At 36.9% G+C, this 19,779-nt stretch overlaps 2 protein-coding genes across 2 annotated transcripts in view; one reads left to right on the top strand and one right to left on the bottom strand.

Annotated features, from left to right (window-relative positions):
- Chrac-14 (DNA polymerase epsilon subunit 3 Chrac-14) overlaps positions 1-19,779 on the bottom strand; it is a 115,452-nt gene that overhangs the window by 65,335 nt on the left and 30,338 nt on the right. The gene's annotated exons all lie outside the window — the stretch shown is intronic.
- The window catches only part of ITP (ion transport peptide), a 101,856-nt gene continuing 97,050 nt past the window's right edge, over positions 14,974-19,779 (top strand). Inside the window, exon 1 of the mRNA XM_065219513.1 lies at positions 14,974-15,242. The gene's annotated coding sequence lies outside the window, so the exon portion shown is untranslated. The remainder of the gene's footprint in view (positions 15,243-19,779) is intronic.

Raw genomic sequence — 19,779 nt, 5'->3', positions numbered from 1 at the left:
GTTGATCTCATTTTGGTTGACTTAACCGCAAAAATGAGAGCAAAATTTTACACTGTTGAAGCAAACGGAAAACTAATCATGCTTTCAATGAAATCAATTTGATTACTCATTTTGCATTCATAATATTTAACTGAATACGGACCTGGCATAAATGGTTAGCATCCATGCTTCTCACGCTGAAAGACTGAAAAGTTGAATAAGTCAAATCTCACCCCGGGCAAGTCAGGAATAACCTAAAATGTGTTAAACAAAACAAATAAACAATAATCATTAGTTCAACAACAGATGAACTTAAATTAAATTTTAAACAAGACGTTAAGAGCAGAACTTCAAGTTAAGTTGCTTTCATTTAAAAAGTTTTGACTGCATAATGAAATCACAATATGATATCAGACTTATGTCGCGACAATTGAAATCAAAATGAGTTTTCATTATGATTTTTTTTTTTTTTTTTTTTTTTTTCCTTTGGTTTGTTTTTTCCGTCGATCTTGTTTTCCGTGCTGAGCACCAATGCTACCGACGTGCCAGGAAGGCAGCTCCCACACCTGGACCCTACCTATCGACCCATCAACTCATGAACCGGGGACCAACGGCTTTACTTCCCTTCCGAAGGAAGGCGTGATCAGAGATGTTATGCCTCAGAACATCCCGGCGGCGCCGACTGGGATTGAACCCAGGCCTGCTGGGGTGAGAGGTAATCACGCTTACCAGTACACCACCGGCGCCGTTAAAGGAAAATTAATTGTTCATGGTTGTTTAGCAAACAATATAGCATCGAATCCTCTGATTTGAACTTGATGAACATAGATTTTTCCTCCGCTATGCGGTATGTAGCGATCATCAAGTGGGATCCGCATCCAGCGATTTCACAAAATTTGCTATGTCTTCCATTAAGGGTTTCCTTGATCCATGTGGGAAGCTGAATCTGATCGTCAGTTTTACTTGCACCGACATCTTCACTAGGTGTTTGTTTCCAACGCGGTAACAGCAAAAGCGAACGAACTTCAAACAATGAGAAAGCACCGCAACAATGAGTTGCTATCGAAAAACAGACTATCGCGTGACTCGGTAAAGCACTAGATATCCACAACAGGTACAGAAAAACATCACATAGACGCCCTTATTCACAATTACTACTCAGGGGATAGAAGGTCAAAAAGAGCCACCACCGCCAACTAAAGCTTGAACCGGGTACCTGGGACTCCCACGATGTCCTGTGCGTAATTAGTATGTAATATGTTTTATTTAGATATACAACATGTTTTAAGCCATGCGTCATCAAAACCGAACAAGTGTTGCGTATTTCATAATATGTTTGGCAGACCCATGATCTACACTGCACGTTGGATTAAAAGCAATCAACTGTAACTGCTTGCATAATGAATTCATGCTTGGTTAGCAACAGCGTTCTGTAAATTTATGCCCTGTCATCATGTTCATCGAAAACGCGAACTTCTAACGGTTTATTTTATATCTGCATTTCATTTCTGACATCAAACCGTACCGCATTTAGACGTTGATTTGTGATAAATATGTATGTTGATTTCAGATTGATTGAACAGAATTTCGGAAAGATCGCGAAAATACAACATGTGAAACAATCCATGGGCGGAACTTTTGACCCGAACGGGTGATGATTCGTTTCATTCATTAATCTGCTTTCCGACTCTCCATCCACCGAAGCCCATTAACGAAAAAACAACAGCTTAAGAACACTCTGCTAAAACCGCTGATTGGATGTATGTAAATTTGAAAGTTTCCGCTCTACAGGCTACCCTCAAAACCGGCTTTGATTAATGGATTGGGTCTGGACTTTGCTTGAACAAAAATCAATTAAAAGTCAAGATGGTCGACTCACTCTTCTTCTGTGACTCATCATTGTCTTTGGTGGCGGGCGGTAATTTTAGCGTTTGATAACTGCGTGCTCTGTGCCGAGATGCCTCCTATTTTTTGCAATCCTTGTGATGCTAATGATTTTCGTCAATAGCCCCAGGGTGACCGAATATTGAACAGGTTGCTGCCGGTTTGACCTTAATGACTTTCTCAAGCGATCGTCAGCTAATCACGTGGCTGTCAGTGTTTCTTTTTTGTTAATATTAGTTTCAATATATGCGCGGTCAACAGCCTGGCCAAATCGGGGTTTCCGATCAACAAGTGGTAGACATGCTGGCACCGCCCTTACACTCTGTCGATTTCTAGCACTGGTGGTAAATCAACAGGAAAACGACACATTGTTATGCTAATTGGGTACTAATGGTCTATAAATTTGCAAGCAATTATTGTGAACACTTCTACACGGGTCCTTAGCACTGAAATCGATCAATTAATTTTTCTTATTTATCTAATTGTAACCGCATATCAAAGCAGACATCCATGCCAGCCAGCTTGGCACCAATCAAAGTCAACGAATCTTTCCATGGCTGATATTTGTGCACATGTGAGTCACGGCATGCTATTTATGGTCAGGATATGGTGGCAATTAAAATTCCGTCGAAACCAGACTGATTGGCACCGTAGCCCATGATGACGGTGAAAGGACATCAATCAATTTCGTCGAGATGAGAAATAGGCAGACCTACTTTTATAACTTATCTCGATAGTAGGCAGTGGTCGGAGCGAACCTACGAGATCTCCATTAATTACACAACCATGATCGACAGATCGGAGCTGCTGTACATCCTTAGAGTTTTATTTCGAACTCAAATGGATGGTTTATTTGGTATTTGATTGTCAAAATGACGTCAGAATGTGAAATGAATAGTGTTGTGACCATGAACCAGGCAAGTGGTAATACGCTGGAACATCATCCCAAATAGATCTTGTCATTGATTATAATGGTATATAATTTTATGTTATCAGACCACAATTTTATTGCTTTGCGCACTAATATAACACCTATTTTTATCAACAGCGAGTTGTCTGATAATAGGTTATTGTAGATTGGTGCTCATCATCATCATCATCTGTATCACCAACTGAAAAGATATGAAAAAAGAAAATAGCAGACTATGCTTCCACAAGTTGGATCTATCTTCTGCATAGAGTATAGTCCCCCGTGAAGAGAAATAAAATTTAAATTACATGTGTCGTATGGCTGTGCAGGGGCCTTGCTCTAGTTGAGACCTATACTGGAGAATCAACGGATGTCGCGATGGCTCTAATAACAAGGTCATCACGATATTGATTGGCCATTTTAGCTCAGTGGGATTCTACTCGTGGTGGAGTTGTTGATATTACTCAATTTTAAAACTAATGTCATTCGTGTGTAATGTGGCTGCACAAGCTGCACAACACCATCTTCGGAGAAATAGTTAGTTTCATTCATGCATCCACCCACGACATTTTCTTTCAGACTGGCATTCATCATTCTGAACATTCTAAATTCACTCGTGTAGCAGCATATGTGTATCTTCAAATTACATGCTTCTTCTGTGGGTAAATATAGCGGGAAATTGTTGCGGCATGCCACTAATAACGGGCAAAATGCAATTTACCACCCATAGAGTGAGCACGCACACGACTCGAGTATAGCGTTTTTCGAGCGAAGAGCAAAAGACTTGTATGATCTCTCCTTTTTTTCTTTACAGTCGGTACCGTGTTGCTGCGGGGGTTATCCTTCGATGGTGTTAACGGGGTGGTTCTGGATTAAAGATATGCCAAAAACAAACAGCTATCACAAAGTTAATCAAATGGTAATGTTTCACTAAAAAACCTTAAAAAGTTCAGATAGCAGCATTCCTAATGTTGTACAAATCATCGGTTTCATGCAACACTGTGCCAATTATTTGGTTATTTGTATTTTAATTTTTTTATTGATAAATCGAAAAAAAAATTATTTTTGAGTTGTGACATCTGCTGCTGCAGTTGAACTATTCCTGAAAAGTTTTCAAAGCGATGAACCTATGGTGCCTTTTCTTTTCACCGAATTCACAAATCTAATTAAACCAGTTATGGATAAATTGGTCAAACCGGTGCTTTTGAAAGTGAATCTCAAATCGCTCATAAGTGTCGAACGTTTTGATGATTCTTTCTTGCCGGCAGCCAAGATTGAGCTGGGATTTGCTGTGAAAGCTGTGGTTGAAAGTTCTGTGGGGAAAAACATAGTGTCGGAGAAAACCCTCCTAATTTTCCGACAGAACAGTAAGGATTTTAACGTAGCAATCCTTCGTACAATGTAAGAACGATCACCATTTTCATACCCTATGACCAGATATGTTTCTTGCCTCGATCCTGCTGTTATATCAAATTCTCTTGAAACAGCAAAAAGCAGTTGAATTTTTGCCTTGAACAACTAGTGGAGAAGGATAATATTAATGGTATGGTAGCGAACAAAATTAAAGTGGTATAGTATAATGAGTTGTGCGATGCTCTTAATTTTAAGGAAATCTTGAAAAATTATCGCTGAAGTGAGGAACATTTTGACAGATTGTGAATGAGGCTTATGAATGTTGCTGGCAAAGATTTTCCGAACCTTATGGGTTTCGTAACGAAAATTCTTATATTGTCGTTTGGAAATGCTACGTTGGAACAGGGATTTTTCGTAAATAAGGAGTGTTTGGTGATCAACCAGACAGAAGAAAGTCTTGGAGTTCAGCGCATTGTTCATAATGCAATATTGAATGCTGGAGGCGTGACGAAAGTCGGAATCACGAAAAGTCTTGTGCAATATCCCAAAAAATCCTACAAGTACAAGGAAGCTATCAACAGGAAAAAGCAGGAGACTATCGATAGGGACAGCGATGCTGAAAGGAAACGAAATGTTGCTCAAAATGTTTAGGAGTTAGAGACTAAAAAAGCAAAAAAACTTGCAACTGCACCTTGGACTACACATAATCCGTTAATGGATATTTATCTGTCAAAATTTAATTTAAATTTGTTGACATGAACCGGATGAACACTGATGTATTTTAAATATTTTTTACTATCTGGTTTGACACATGATATGCATTGAAAAGTCGACACAACTCAGTGAACATTGAATATGCTTAGTGGAATCATTATTTTACTTCTGTTTTTTTCAAACCAGTTTAGTATGCGTACGAAGCATACAATTTGAAGTATTCCACTAAATATATTTATAATATAGTTAAGACATTTCTCTCATGTAGAAGAATTATAGCAAATATGCAAAACTGATAGATTTAAAGCTTTGTTAAAGGATTAGGGATTTTTTATAGAAGAAACCAGAAAAACCGGGAAAAAACCAGAAATTTATAATCAGAAATTCATTTGCCACCCTGATACACAGGATCCCTAATTCAAGGCTTAAGTGGACCCTACACGATTGCTCCCTGTACTTTGATCAGAGAGCGTATAGGGCATCGTTGTGTCAGGTTGGTCGTGGCACATTTCGAGTATGAGAGGATGATTGCAGTTTATTCAAAAGTGTATCGCTTCAGTTTGAAAAGTACTTCACTTAGCAGTCGATGAACCATTCTTATGGCCCACATTACCATGCAGGTGTCGTGGGTTGGCAGGGTCCAATATAGAACAGCTTCATTTATATTAAAACTGTATTTTAGAGCTTTATCTCTATATATTCTTTGGTGTTTCCTAGCAGATAATCATGTTGGTGTTCGCTGATTCAAAGTGTAAATGGGATAAGCATTGAGCTGTCCATAGTTGGGCGTTGTTTCATGTCATGTGAGTACCCAAGTAACCATATAATCACAAAATAACTTTAAATGTAGGTTCAGAGTGAGACAATGTCACTGAGATACGATATGGTTAGTTGAGTATTCAGATGAAACTATTACTTTAAAAAACTAATCCTGGTTGTATTTTTTTTAGTTTGCATGTAACATTAACCCAGGGTGGCAACCCAAGTAACAATCTAAATGCTTGGAAGATTTATTCTTATTTTATCACTGTTTTATCATAGCACCCCTTCCAGCCTGTGGTTGTATTACGGTTTTGTGTGCTTGTCATAAAATCAGGCCGTCAAGTCGTCTATAAAACTGTTTTATGACTACTAAATTAAAACTCAGACTTCATAGTTTTAACGGTAGCTGTAAGGTGGTTCTGCATCACTACTTATAACTGAAGAATAAAACCAAAACAAAACATACAATTATGTTTTATGTTACACTTTTTATGACCGATATAAAACTTGAAGCAGTCTTAGACCTTCATTAAAGCTTCATTACAACTATCATCTTTATCAGAGGCCTAAGATTCACAGATAAGAAATATACTGCTACAACAAAAAATACTCTGAAATTTTTTGTCATTATAAAAAACAAATCTATTCAGATATATGAAATGAAAACCCCTTCAGTGCTTCTGAACACGATAAAGATGAGACGATCGACAATATGAAACTCCTGGAGGAACTACAGTTATACGATCCCTGCATAAGGCACAGTGCGGTGAAGGAGCTCTTAAAAATATTGAACAAGCGGCTTTCCGATACACTTCCGAAAGATCCACGAACCCTTCTTAAAGCAACGCCGACAGTTTCACTAAATCCGTTTGGAGATGGCCAGTATTGGCATCACGGCTTTAAACCTTGTATTGAAAAAGCTTTTAGTGGATCCAATAAGCATTTCTTACATCTTGATTACAAGCGAAAATATGAGGATCGCTTGGAATGTTGACTTTTTGACAGGTGGTCATGGTTTTTGTTTTGTTTTGATTCGCTGTACCGAATAAAACCAGCAAGCTAGTTATATAGCTTAAATATAACTTAACGCTCTCAATTTGGACTACGAAATGCTAAGATACAACCATTAGGTTTATGTTATGCTATAGAATTCCAATCTAGGAGAATATGTTATATTGAGGTATTTTTAAGGAGTAGCAAGTTATAACGAAAAAAAATGTCGCCGTATGAACAAATTTCACACAGTATGAATAATTACGCTTTAATTGATAGGCAATAAAACACTTTCATACATCTATGTATAATTAAATAATATGTGACTGGTTATTGCTCAACAGTAGTAACAGTTTTGTACTAAATAGATAATCTTTGAATGACTCTTTAATGCATGGTGCTAATGCAGACAAATTAAAAATATCCCTATATTTTTGTATTCATATGGCGCACTAAATTTATGCTCCTATTTGGTATAATAATCACCATAAATATTGCACGGCATGCTGTGAAGCATATACAGATTGGTTTAAAATTATAATAAAGTCGTCTTATTTTCAATGTACAATAATATCAGCCATTATTACCAACTGACAAGGATCATGATTTCACATCAAACATCGAAAGAATAAAACCACAATAAAATATTTCTCAATATTAACTATCATCCAAAAACCCCAACTTAAAACCTTCAAAGTTGTCAAAATGTTTTGCGTATCATGTTTTATCAACTTCTTCAGGAGCGATTTATGCGGTTGTAATATAGTTTTATGGTAGTCATTAGAAGGCTGTTAAAACTTTCTGACCTGGAGGAGGTTTTATGTTTTCATTTTTAACAATCACGTCTAGAGTGTGATAAAACTGACATAAATCCTATGCTCCTAAAGTAGTTCGCATATCAAGTTTTAATGACTGCATTAAAACTGGGCCAATTGGCCATGACATGGCTGTATTGCGGTTCTCAGGAGATTGTTAAAGCAATGTGGTCGTCAGTGAAGGTTTTATAATTTGGTTATATCAACTGCTATAAAACTTAAATAAAACAAAAATTGTTGCTTGGGAAGTGGACCAGGAAAACCGGGAAAAAGTCGGGAATTTATTTTCACCAGGAAAAACCGGGAAAAAACCAGAAATTTCATAAGTCCACCAGGAAAATAGTCTTCCACTTTGATCTTAGCCTTTAGGCCGAGAAGCGAATGGAAAATAATCTTGTTTGTATAATTTAGATGGGTTTTAAATTTTATGGATGTCAAAGTTTCTTTTTATAATAAGGTCAAAACTAACCATTTTGTTCAAGCTAAATCTTTCACACAACTAAAAATCGATGTGCTTAATTGATAGCAGACTTAAGCAGTGCCGACGCGTAACTACTTTGAAGTACCTGTTCAACATGTTCAATAAAACAGTTCTATTTCTAAAAACTTCAGATAAGGCCTTCGAACTTCATGCAAGTTCTAAAAAATTCGGGAAAGTCTTACAACTTTCAGGAAAATCCTGTGAACTACTGTGATGACCTACGACGGTCAGGAAATCTCTCCGAACCTTCAGAGAAGTTCTACAAATTTCAGAGAAGTCTTACGAACTTCAGGGAAGCTCTTCTAAATTTAGGGTTCTCATATATTCAGTTAAGTCCTTTAAAGTTAAGGGAAGTCCTCAGATCTTCGAGAAAGTTCTTCGAACTTAAATAAGTCTTACGAACTTCTGAGAATCTCTACGAACTTCATGGTACTTCTACGATATTTAAGAAATTCCTATGTATTCCAAAAACCCCCGAACTTCAGGGAATTCCTAAGATCTTAAAAAAGTCCTTCGAACTTCGCGGAAGTCCCATGAAATTCATTCAATACAAACTTCAATGAACCCTTCAGGAAAGACCTTAACGCTTCAGGGAAGTTCTACGAGCTTTAGGGAGTTTCTATGAACTTCAGCAGTGTAACATGTGCATCAAACATGTCAGCAACTTCCCACGCTTGCTATATTTGCTGGTCTCATAAGTGGCACCATGCCGCGACGAGACAAGCTATTCCAAAAAACCTTTTTCAGTCATCGAACCCATTTGAGCAATGCAATGCATAAATGAGTTCGATGAATTGAACGAAACGCATTCAGCAATTCTCACCAAAAGGCAGAAGTGTCAAATAACACTTTGGTTCATTCTTTCCCACTCTTGGTATCGATCACCAACGATCGAGTAAATAGCGAAAATACATAGTGGCTTCAAGTGTCTCCATTCTCAGCACCATATGTAAAATATTGTTCAATAAAACATTCTTAGTTTAACTTTCGAAGCGAAAGGTTCGTTTTTAGTAACTGCAATATCACGTCATGAAAACGTCAAATGGCGAAATAGTGAAAACGTTAAAGCAGTCAGTCTTTTTAATAATAAGAGTTATGAAACCAGCGTTGTTTATGATTTTTTTTTAATCATATGGTTTTGAAATCATGTTGTAATCGAAATTCCGCTAAATAAGATCCTTAATCGTTGACAATTTGCGGAAAGTTTAAACAACTGGAAATCCGTAAAATTGTTAGAAGCAAAGGTTTGTTTAAAGAGTCCTCATTCATATCACACTTCGCAATTTCACCTTGAGATAAAGTTAAAAAAATCGCAGTTTCAAAAACAGAAATCTCAAGATTTAGGGGCTTATATTTTCAAACATTAGATAGGGCTCCGCGCTAGTCCGTCGTATCTCAGCTTTTCTTCGTCATACACCCCTAAAATCGCTCATTTTACGGGTTATCGCAAATGTTTCAGTGTCAATCGTAATTAATGTTGTAAGCAGGGTGCCTTCCATTCATTTTGGCTAAAAAAATGTTTTATGAAATTATGGAATAATAAGATATTATAATAATATTTTGTTTGTGTAAGCAACAAGAAAAGATTGTGGAATTTATGTTTGACACATAATATCAGCCAATGTTGCTGCATGAGAGTCGCAATAAGCGATTTTGTCATTCATCTCACCCACTCTTCGCTCTTCACTCTTCGCTCTTCACTCTTCGCGAAGAGGCGATCAGAAAATCGCTCATTGTGGCTCTGTCAAAGCTAAATTTGCAGGTTTTATGTGTCAAACACAAGCTTTAAAATCTTTTCGTGTTACTTACACACACAAAATACCATCATAATATCTTATTATTCCATAATTTCTTAAAACATTTTTTTAGTCAAAATGAATGGAAGGCACCTTGGTTGTAAGCAATGAGTGAAAACGCTTTGCTATTATAGTTTTAGCACATAGAACGGAAATAGGGGCCATATTACGATGAAGTAGCGCGGCTCCCTACTAGCTTCCTTACAGCAAAATATCAGATGAAGATTTTACGGGCATTCGCAAGAACCTTAATAGCTATTTTGGTGTGTGAAATTCCGCATTGCACGAAGAATGATGGTACAAGGATTCACTTATTTTTTTTTATTAAAAATTGTTTTTTTAAATACAATACATACATACAGGAAATTTTTAAATCATTGGCCAGGAAAACCAGTAAAAAACCAGGAATTTCAAAATGGAAATTCACTTACCACCCTGACTAACCGCATCGAGCGTTCATTCCGGGTGGTGAGCGAACCTGAAGAAGAAGAAGATGACTATAAAGGATGAGTGGTACAATGAGCCCCTTCTCGGAACGAGCGTATTGTTAATGGACCTGGTCTACGATTCAAAGTTGGATTCTGTGATGATAAGTATCACATAAAAGCAAGGTTGCAAATACTCATTTCAGCTTAAACAATGTTTTTCTAAATTATGAAATAATTAGATGCCATGATCAAATTTTGAATTGGTAGGATACAAGAAGAGGTTGCAAAGAATGTGTTTGACATATTAAACCTGTTTATTTCACTTCATGAGAGTCACAATCAGCGATTTTTCACAAACTCACTCACTCACTCACTCACTCACTCACTCAGCGATAAGAAAATCGCTGATTGTGACTCATAGAAAGCAAAATTTACAGGTTTTATGTTTCAAACGCATACTTTGTAACCTCTTCTTGTAAGTTACAAGTTAAACATGCCATCATACCATCTTTTGGTTTTATTATTCCGAAAAACATTATTTTAGCTGAAATGAGTATTTGCAACCTTGCATAAAAGGTAAAATAGGTAGCATCATATTCATCGAAAAGTAAGTATTACTGACAATCGACTGGCATAACTGATGATTCATTATATATAACATTTACATAACATAAACATTTAAATATATATACAAAAGGGAACGGAGGGCCCAACAGGGCACCCGATTGAATCGATTTGGACGGGGAGAGTGAGAATGCCAACTCCTTGTTGATAACATTTCGTGGATAAAAGGCGGGATCTTCTCCCCACTCATTGGGGTATCTTTCTGTTTGGGGGCTCGTATTTTTGACGAATTGTGCGATCATGTTGCTGAAAGGAGATTCTTTATTGTCCCGTAGATGCGTATAGGCGATTTTGCCTATCGATCCACCCAATCCGTTTTTGGCCCTTCATACAGCGACATGTTGAGGACAATCAGAGGTTATTAAGCTTGATCAAGACAAACAGAGAGGAGAGCCCACTGATATTGGACTTAGTGTCCGTGCTACAATGGGTGGTAAACCACAATCATCATCATCATTACACGATTGTTTTTTTTAAATAATCGTATTGTCAATACGTTCTATATTGACGCCAATACATCGATATTGACAATATTTCTGTGTTCACATCTTTAGTATTGTTTTCAATAATTTCCCTGTGCGTCAATATATTGGTACGTGTGGGGTTCGCTTTACATGTTTATCTTACAAAGCTTTGAATGGCCCATCATGATGCTAATGACACAAAGAAACCAAGTGTTTGCGTCCAGACATTGTCAGAACTACGAAATCCACTCGAAATTAATGCAATAAATGGAGGTTACCTAATACGTGACAAACCCTTCATGCAACACCTCAAATCATATGACCTCAACAACAAGTTCATTGGTAGCATAACGAGTGGCCAGGGCCACATTGGTCACATATGGACATGCTCAGGGGAAGTGGTCAGTTTCTGACTTGACCAAATCCCATCATGCGACACATGAGAATTCAAAAACAAGTTTATCAATAAAGATACCTAGTGCCCAGGGCTACAATGTTCATTGGCCATTTTCAGAGGAAGGTTTGTTGAATAAAATCTTTACAGAGTCTTACAAGAGAAGGAGGGGGATTCAATAATCACTAAAATACCCCTACATAGTTTGTAGATGACTTTTTTAAGAAAAATAAAAAAGCGCCATAACCGAAAAGTTGACCCCGTAAACTTCCGTTTATATTTCAAAACACCAACGTCAAAAAATTACACCATCTCAATTCAACATATTTTCAGATCAAAAACATGTTTTTAAATCCTGCGATGTATTTTTCTCATTTATTTAATTTATTTATTTGTTTGTTGCTTTACTGATCGATAGACTTTTAAAAATTGAAAAGAAATTGATGTAATTTATTTTATTTTTGAATAAATTATATTTATGTTTAAAATAGCTTAGGTGCACCAGTAATTGCCTTAGCTTTAGTATTTGGCCCTAGTGGGAATTGTAGCTAATTATAAGATAACTAATCATTAGAGCAACATGTATTGAATTGTAAAGCAACAATCCAACAAATCACTCCTCGATTCCGACTCTTAAGATAAACCTCCGAATATTGTGTGTCTTTGTGAGTCGCTTTCTTAGTTTAGCAAGGCAAAAAATCGGACATTTGATCCATGATATTTGGTGCATCTAATCATAGTGTTTGGCACTAGCATTGAGGCTGTGTTCCATTTGGTGAATTTTCACTCAAATTTGACAGATGGAAAATTATCAAATAATCCTGTTATTATACCAGACTTATTTCTGACAAACCAGGAATCTATTTTGACAAACACCTTCTTGAAAATCCGATGATAAACAACAGAGGGATTTTCTAAGTGTCAAATTTAAATGAAAATTCACCAAATGGAACACAGCTTGATTGTGATGCTTTTGACAGTGTCATTTTTTAGAGTTCCGTTTCTCAAAAGTGAAACCAAGAAGAGGTTCAGGATTTTCAACTTTTTCCTAGTGATATTCATATGGATAGTAATATCAAAGACCTGATACTATGCTTACTAAGAAGCGTTGGAAGTAAAATTCAGTGCTAGCCCAATATCTTACGTCAATTGGCATTGTTGACAGCACGCAGCACTGGTTCGGAGTTGTTAATATTTGTTCCAACCATTAACAACAACCGGAAAGGAACCCGTTTATCGTGGCGCCGATGAAATGAAGATCATTACTGATCGCGGTGAGGTTACGTTGACCGATCAGGGTGTCAATGCAAAATTATAGCCGCTGGAAATCTCCATGTCATATAAATCTGCATATAGAAATACGTGCCACCGCTGTAACCGCACCAAGACTCCAGGTCCAGGTGCTTAATCCACTCTGCGTACACTGGCCCTTCAAGTGATGAAGATTGACCACACTGAAGAGGTTACTCCATTCCCATCGGATTCGACCCGCTGGAAGGGAAGTCGTCGTGGACATGTAAGGCATACCATTTGTCCTTTACAAGATATTGTTTCACATCTTTTTATTGCAGTGTTCATTCGGCTGTCAACAGAAGCAGGCCACTCTCGATGTGTGTCACGCGATCGTCTGTTTACTCAGCAGCAACCATTGTGTAGTCCTTCTCATTGTTCTTCATCAGCAGTTCCCTCGGTCGATGCGTCGTCGACTTTGGAAAGCAACCGTTTCGTGATGAGTGTTTGAGTGCTGACCACATTTGTGTCTATTGCTGCAATGAAAGCGCTCTGCCCCCGTTGGCGATACTACCATACAATGAAATCACTGGAAGCGGCTTCCGCTCTGATGGAGCAGGCTTATTGGATAGCGGAAGATAAAGTGTTTATTGTGCTGTACCTTTTGACTATAGTTTTAAGGTGTATTTTATAGTGAACAAGAATCGTCGGCTCTGTAAAGTTGCTTCGATTGAACCTTATAAAAAAAAAACAAGAAAAAAAATATTTCTATTGTTCAGAATTCATTATTCAATTGTGGTCAGTTGGGTCAATTGATGTCCTTTTCGAAGAAATCTACCCTGTTGACTCGATGCCACTGTAGAACTTCTCCGCTTCAGTGGCAGCTTGCCAAATCAGACCAAAACTTTGTGATCAGGTCCATTGTGAGCCTTAATATACGGATGAATACGTTTTTTTCAGGCACTCCTGCTTGTACATTTTAGAATCCATAATCTTGTTTGTCACGAAAACCAGGGATTTTTGTCCACAGCGGCAAATACTTTGCCAGATCATGAGCTTTCTTGCAAATGTATTGGCAAAAATGAATTTGAACTTGCTAGGGACATCACCTCGAACAGTGGCTTTATAGAACTTTTATCCGGGAAGCTGCCCATAATCCATTTTCACGTACGTTTCATCGTCTGTGAGGATGCCATCCTTCGTACTTTGTAAGAAACTCATTGTACAACTTCCGCGCACGTCTTTTGGCTACTAGATTCTGCTTTAGTGTTCTGTTTGGTTGCTTACTGGCCCGAAAAGATCAAAATCCTTCTCGCTGACGAATCCATCTGACGGTGCTTTGGCTGGCATTAAATTTATTGGCGATATCATTATCCGACAGCCCTGGGTTTGCCCTAACCGTTCTAAACACCTTCAAATGCAGCTTCCGATCCTTAGTTCCACAGTCGATTTAGCCAATTTCAACGACTTCGCGATTTTCGAACCTGACCACGTCGGATTTTCCAAGTGGGTGTCCAAAATTAAATTTTGGTTCGCGGCTTCCATCAAGTAGGGGAAATGGCTCTAACGTTGGCCTATGGATCTAAGATTGGGCCCATCGCTAAAAATCTGCTATTTTTCAATTTTATCTAGCTGAACGCGTCATTGGGACGGTACTATTGGATATTTTTGGTCGCTATTAAAAATTTAGTCGATTGCTGAATTTATGTATAGGCCCAAATTAGGGCATTTAGGCCGACATTACATCCATTTCTCCTGTAACTTCTTTTAAACAAAATGAATTGTGACGAACTTTTCAGCACTGAAATAGGAAACATGTCAAAACAAACTGCTGTCAAAACATTCTAGATCCAACCACTAGGAGCACTGCAGTACAATAAACAGTGCGTCCAGATATTAAATGAATCAAGCTTTACAGCCACCCTATGATTGCCAGCATCCATAGCACATCCGAAATTATTGCTAATACAGTCGCATGTATGATACCATTTCCACTTCCTTTCTGCAGATCAAAGGAGGAAAAAACACCAATGGCAGAGATCGACACGAAAACGACTATGCCTGTTCGTCGGGGCCAATTAGGGGTTGATTTTTGCCCCGCTATATAAATAAGAAAACAAATTTGCCATCACAAGTATTTCTTTGCTAGATGCTTACTGATAAAAACATAACTCTGGTCGTGTCGCACAAGAAAGCGTGGTTCTCTCGTCTCATCCCATTCGGTGGGTTTTGTTCGCAAGAGTGGTGAAAGTGTTACTTGTTGTACTTCTTGCAATTCGAATCATCCGAACAGTCGGTGTAGGTTCTAGCAGCGAGTTTCCTGAGTTGAAGGTGGCCAGAGTTTCTTGAGTGAGTTGGCGGAAAGTGAAAATTACCTTCTCGAGGATTAATCTTGCGCAATTGTGCCTTTTCAAGGTAAGTGTGTGAAAACCCGTCATACGGTATGCCACCGCGTGCTGGTGCGCTGGCTTGGCCAAAATTAATTACACACCTTATCGTATGCCGCACCACATACATGCATTCCAATCACGTGATATCGGATTTCCATTTTCAAACGACGGACTCGATAAACAAATAAGTTAATTTGAGCGGTGAGCGACGAGCTATTTGCGCATTACAAGAGCCACGCAGGCTAAAAACAGTGATTGGAGTTTATAATTGAAGGTGTCGAGAGTGTGCGCTTGAGGTGTGTGTGTTTTTTGCGTTGAACTTGCACTGAGTTGCACTAGACGGAATGGTGTCATTCATCACGCCATATGCGCCTCCTTGCGAGACAGGTGTGTTTGTGAGCGGATATATTCTCGAACAAATGGCAAGATTGATTTGAATAACATTTAGCTAAGTCAGTGTGCAGACAGTGACTCATTTTTTAGGTCCCTTTGAATAAACATATTCTGAATAGTTTTTCGAAGTATTATAAGAACAACCATTGATAGAAGTATTCTATAAACAGGTTGAATGCTATGACTATGAACTTTAATTACAAAATGCGAGGGTGGTATTGGAATACATATTTCATATTTTAGAGAAGCGAATTCAATAAGTAAATTCGATAAAAATAATCTTTTAAAGTCAAGAATCACTTCATTAAATTTTTCCAAGAGCATAAATCCAATATAGACTATTTCAATGTAAATACGAACTTATGCGAATGTAATCCCGATTTTCTCAACAATTGTGCGTGCCAGTAAACATTTACCTTCGCGTATGGATTTGGCTAGGTCCATTTCATAAAATCTAAGCCTAAATTTTAAAGGATGGAGTAAAAATAATATATGGCAGAGCAGACAACAAAGATTCCATAAGACGGCCACCCTAAGCTGGATGTAAATTTTAACCAAAATTGTATAAAATTTCCTCGATAAATTTAGTGAATATTGATCTTTAGAGTTTTTTTCCCTAATTACATTGATCGTCAGAAAATTTCATTTGATGATTTTATCACGAGCCAAAAAAAAAATAATGATAGGAAAAAAACATTCGGGGTAAGGTTGGCCACCCTCAGGGGTAAGACGGCCACATGATCGTGGTCACATAAAAGGTTACTGTGTTCGGAAAAATTGCATAGTAGATCAATGTGGATTGGTTAGAGAACAGTAGCACAGAATTTTCTTACTGCAAATCAATTCCCTGTATACTGATGACAGATCTACAAATGTTTTTGAAAAAGTCCTGATATATTTCCATGAAAAATGATATAACAGCTCTAAAACACTAAATGCCGTAAACACAAATTAACAAATGCAGGCCGCCGCCACACCCGAGCAGGAGAAAATATTTTGTATTTTGATTTTTTTTAAATGGCGTCTATGTCGTTTTTCAATAAATTGTAGTCCGAAATCAACAACTCTTATCGAAATGACGTCCGAGACAAAGTTTTAGAGAAAAATAAAGTCTTTCTGTGAAAAATATACATGGTACTTTTGAGCAGTAATTTTGAGTACAAACTTCAGAAAAGTGTAAATATATCAAAAAGTATACCTTTAATATTTTTTTTTGAAAAAAGGCTCTTAAAAATGCCACCTTTTTGAATATTTAAAACCATAGGCAAAAATCGTTAAACAAGAACTTTTGGTAATTTTTTTGAACTCCACGCGGAACAATTTTTAAAAGATTTGCGTTTTGTGATATTTTTTTTTTTTTTAACTTTTTTTTTCATTTTTTCTCGAAATTACTATAAAAAAATACCAACTTTATTTTTCCCAGAAGGACTTCATTTTTCTAAACATCTTTGTCTCAGACGTCATTTCGATTAGAAGTGATGTTTTTGTGCTGCAATTTATTGAAAAGTGGCAAAGGCGCCATTTTTTTAAATGACAATTTCCCAAATGACCGATTTTTATGCAAAAATCTTAATGATTGTCCATAACACACAATTATGCGAAGTTTCATGCAAATCGGAGGAGGTTGAGCTAAAAAATTTATTATGTTATCTTATTTGGCCTGGAACTGGTCAGTTGCATGATGATGTCAGAGGATAATCGGCTTCTTAATTAATAATTAACCAATTGCCTTGACGTTTTCATTCATGCCAAAAACAGACAACTTATTTCTAATTGATTTTGACACGATTGTTAAAAAGCTTTTGTCATTTCCATTATCATAAATGATATACATTTAGCGTTAGTGACAATGCACAGTGGTCCAGAATGCAAATTTAGGTGGAATGATATGTTTCGAGCCTGAAATTGAAACTTTAGACTAAAAGTCTCTTCTACAAAGTTGTTCCTTATAGTTAGGCCCTCATTTTTATGACAATGAATTCTAGGGTGGTTCCTATTATCATTAAAATCAAAAATCTAACTTTTTTGTTTGCATAAATTAAGGTATACATTCTTCGGCAAAGTTATAGCTGAGCTAATTTAAAGCAACTTTGTTGAAAAGAACTTTTTTGTATCTCTTAAATTGGCCGATTTAGAGCTATTTTCGTGAATTAAGTTAGGGTGACTCTTAAAAAAACAGTTTTTTTGCTCTATTTTTCTTAATACAAATTTTTCAGCAAATTTATTTGAAAATTCTCATGAATCATGATATCTTCTAGAGACTTTTAAAACTCTTTAAGACGAATGTTTTATACCTGGATTTGTTGCCTGTATCTCTTCTAATAAAAAAGATATACTTAAATATAGTAAAAAATGTGAATAAATTCAAATTGATTTTATACGAGTTTAAAAAATAACATACCTCCAATTTTTTCATATTATTGAGAATAACATACGCCCTTTCAAATGCTTAAAAAAAAACTTTTTTTTTGTTTGCCCCAACCAGAGATATTAACATTTGAAAAGTGTATATTTTAAGTATAAAAACGTCAATAACTCTTGATCGGCGAAAGATATTGACAAGTTTTGCGCAGCAAAAATTTGCGCCTTCTTAAGATCTAAAATCTGATTATCTGATCTGATTATCTGAAGACACCTTTGCTGAGAAATTCGAAATAAGAAAAATAGAGCAAAAAACCTGTTTTTTTAAGAGCCACCCTAACTCAATTCAAGAAAATAGCTCTAAATCGGCCAATTTAAGAGATACAAAAAAGTTTTTTTTTTAACAAAGTTGCTTGAAATCAGCTCGGCTATAACTTTGCCGAAGAATATATACCTTAATTTATTCAAACAAAAAAGTTAGATTTTTGATTTTAATGATAATAGGAACCACCCTAGAATTCATTATCATAAAAATGAGGGCCTAACTATAAGGAACAACTTTGTAGAAGAGACTTTTAGTCTAAAGTTTCAATTTCAGGCTCAAAACATATCATTCCACCTAAATATGCATTCTGTACCACTGTGCAATGATAAGCTGCGAGTCCAAGTCAACTGAAGCAAGAAAACCACGCGACGCTTATCGTAGACGCGTCTCATTGTCTACGGGATGGAGACCATTCATTTTATTTCTATACACTAACGCTAATAGCAGCAGCAGTATCTGAGAGGCGCTTTTATATCAAATTCTTCGTAATCTGTCAATGTAACTGACGAAGACAGTTTCAATAAATATATCTGCTTCCCGTCAGTCTACTTGTTGAGAGACGTTTCAACAGGTGATTAGCAATCCACTTGTTGAATTGTTTCGATTGAAGCCATTGAACAAACCATGGATGCGGCAACGGTTGTAGCGCATTTCGATAGGTTTTAGGAATACATTTATCACCATTTATGGATTGTACCCTTCAAGGAGTATACAGTCAAGGAGAAGAAACTTCTCCCCAGAACGTTGGTTAAACATTTCCACTCCACTGGTTTTTTTTCCATTCTACAACTTTTCTCTCGTCGGTACCCTTGAGTCACCGATTCACGTGTCGGGAAACTACTTTTCCAATCAATCACATTGGAAGCTGAATACATTCTCATTCCAATGTAGAACAACGGAATGGAATGTACATATAATGGGTCGTATGAATAGAAGAGTTTACTTTCTCGATAATAAATGCAGACTTAAAGTAAAGTTACTCTCTTTATTCATGTTTGATTTCGATTCTGTAAGTCATCGACTGATACCTTATATAAAGGAAGTTTGAATGCAAGATCTAAATCTTGAATCTAAGATATTCAATGCAAACCAAGAATTTTCAATGCAGCACTCTGTTCATCGTAAACTAGTTAACACCATAAATCCTTCTGATAGAATTATCCAAACGTATTATTGAAATCGCCAGATGTTGCCATCATAAAACGTGCAAAATCATTTCGTTGTCGTTGCTATACCATCATCGTTTGGGTGTGCGCCGCAAAATAAAATCAGGTGAAGCAAGGTTTGAATTTTTAATACCGCTGACTGAGCTGAATCAGCATTTCCAGTCGTCTGTGGCTGCAGCAGCTAAGACGCAGTTACATAAAATTAACAGTTTCGTGTCAAAAAACGCAACCCGGCATTGTTTAACCATCGAAGTGTGAAGAACGTTGTTCATTGGATGCAGGCATAGAACATTGAAATATGCCATTGGTCAATTATC

This window comes from Ochlerotatus camptorhynchus, unplaced genomic scaffold, assembly GCF_037179485.1.
Source record: "Ochlerotatus camptorhynchus isolate MF236.1 unplaced genomic scaffold, CSIRO-AGI_Acam_v1.1 ptg000105l, whole genome shotgun sequence".
Taxonomy (NCBI): Eukaryota; Metazoa; Arthropoda; class Insecta; order Diptera; family Culicidae; genus Ochlerotatus; species Ochlerotatus camptorhynchus.
This window is presented reverse-complemented; position numbering and strand designations above follow the sequence as displayed.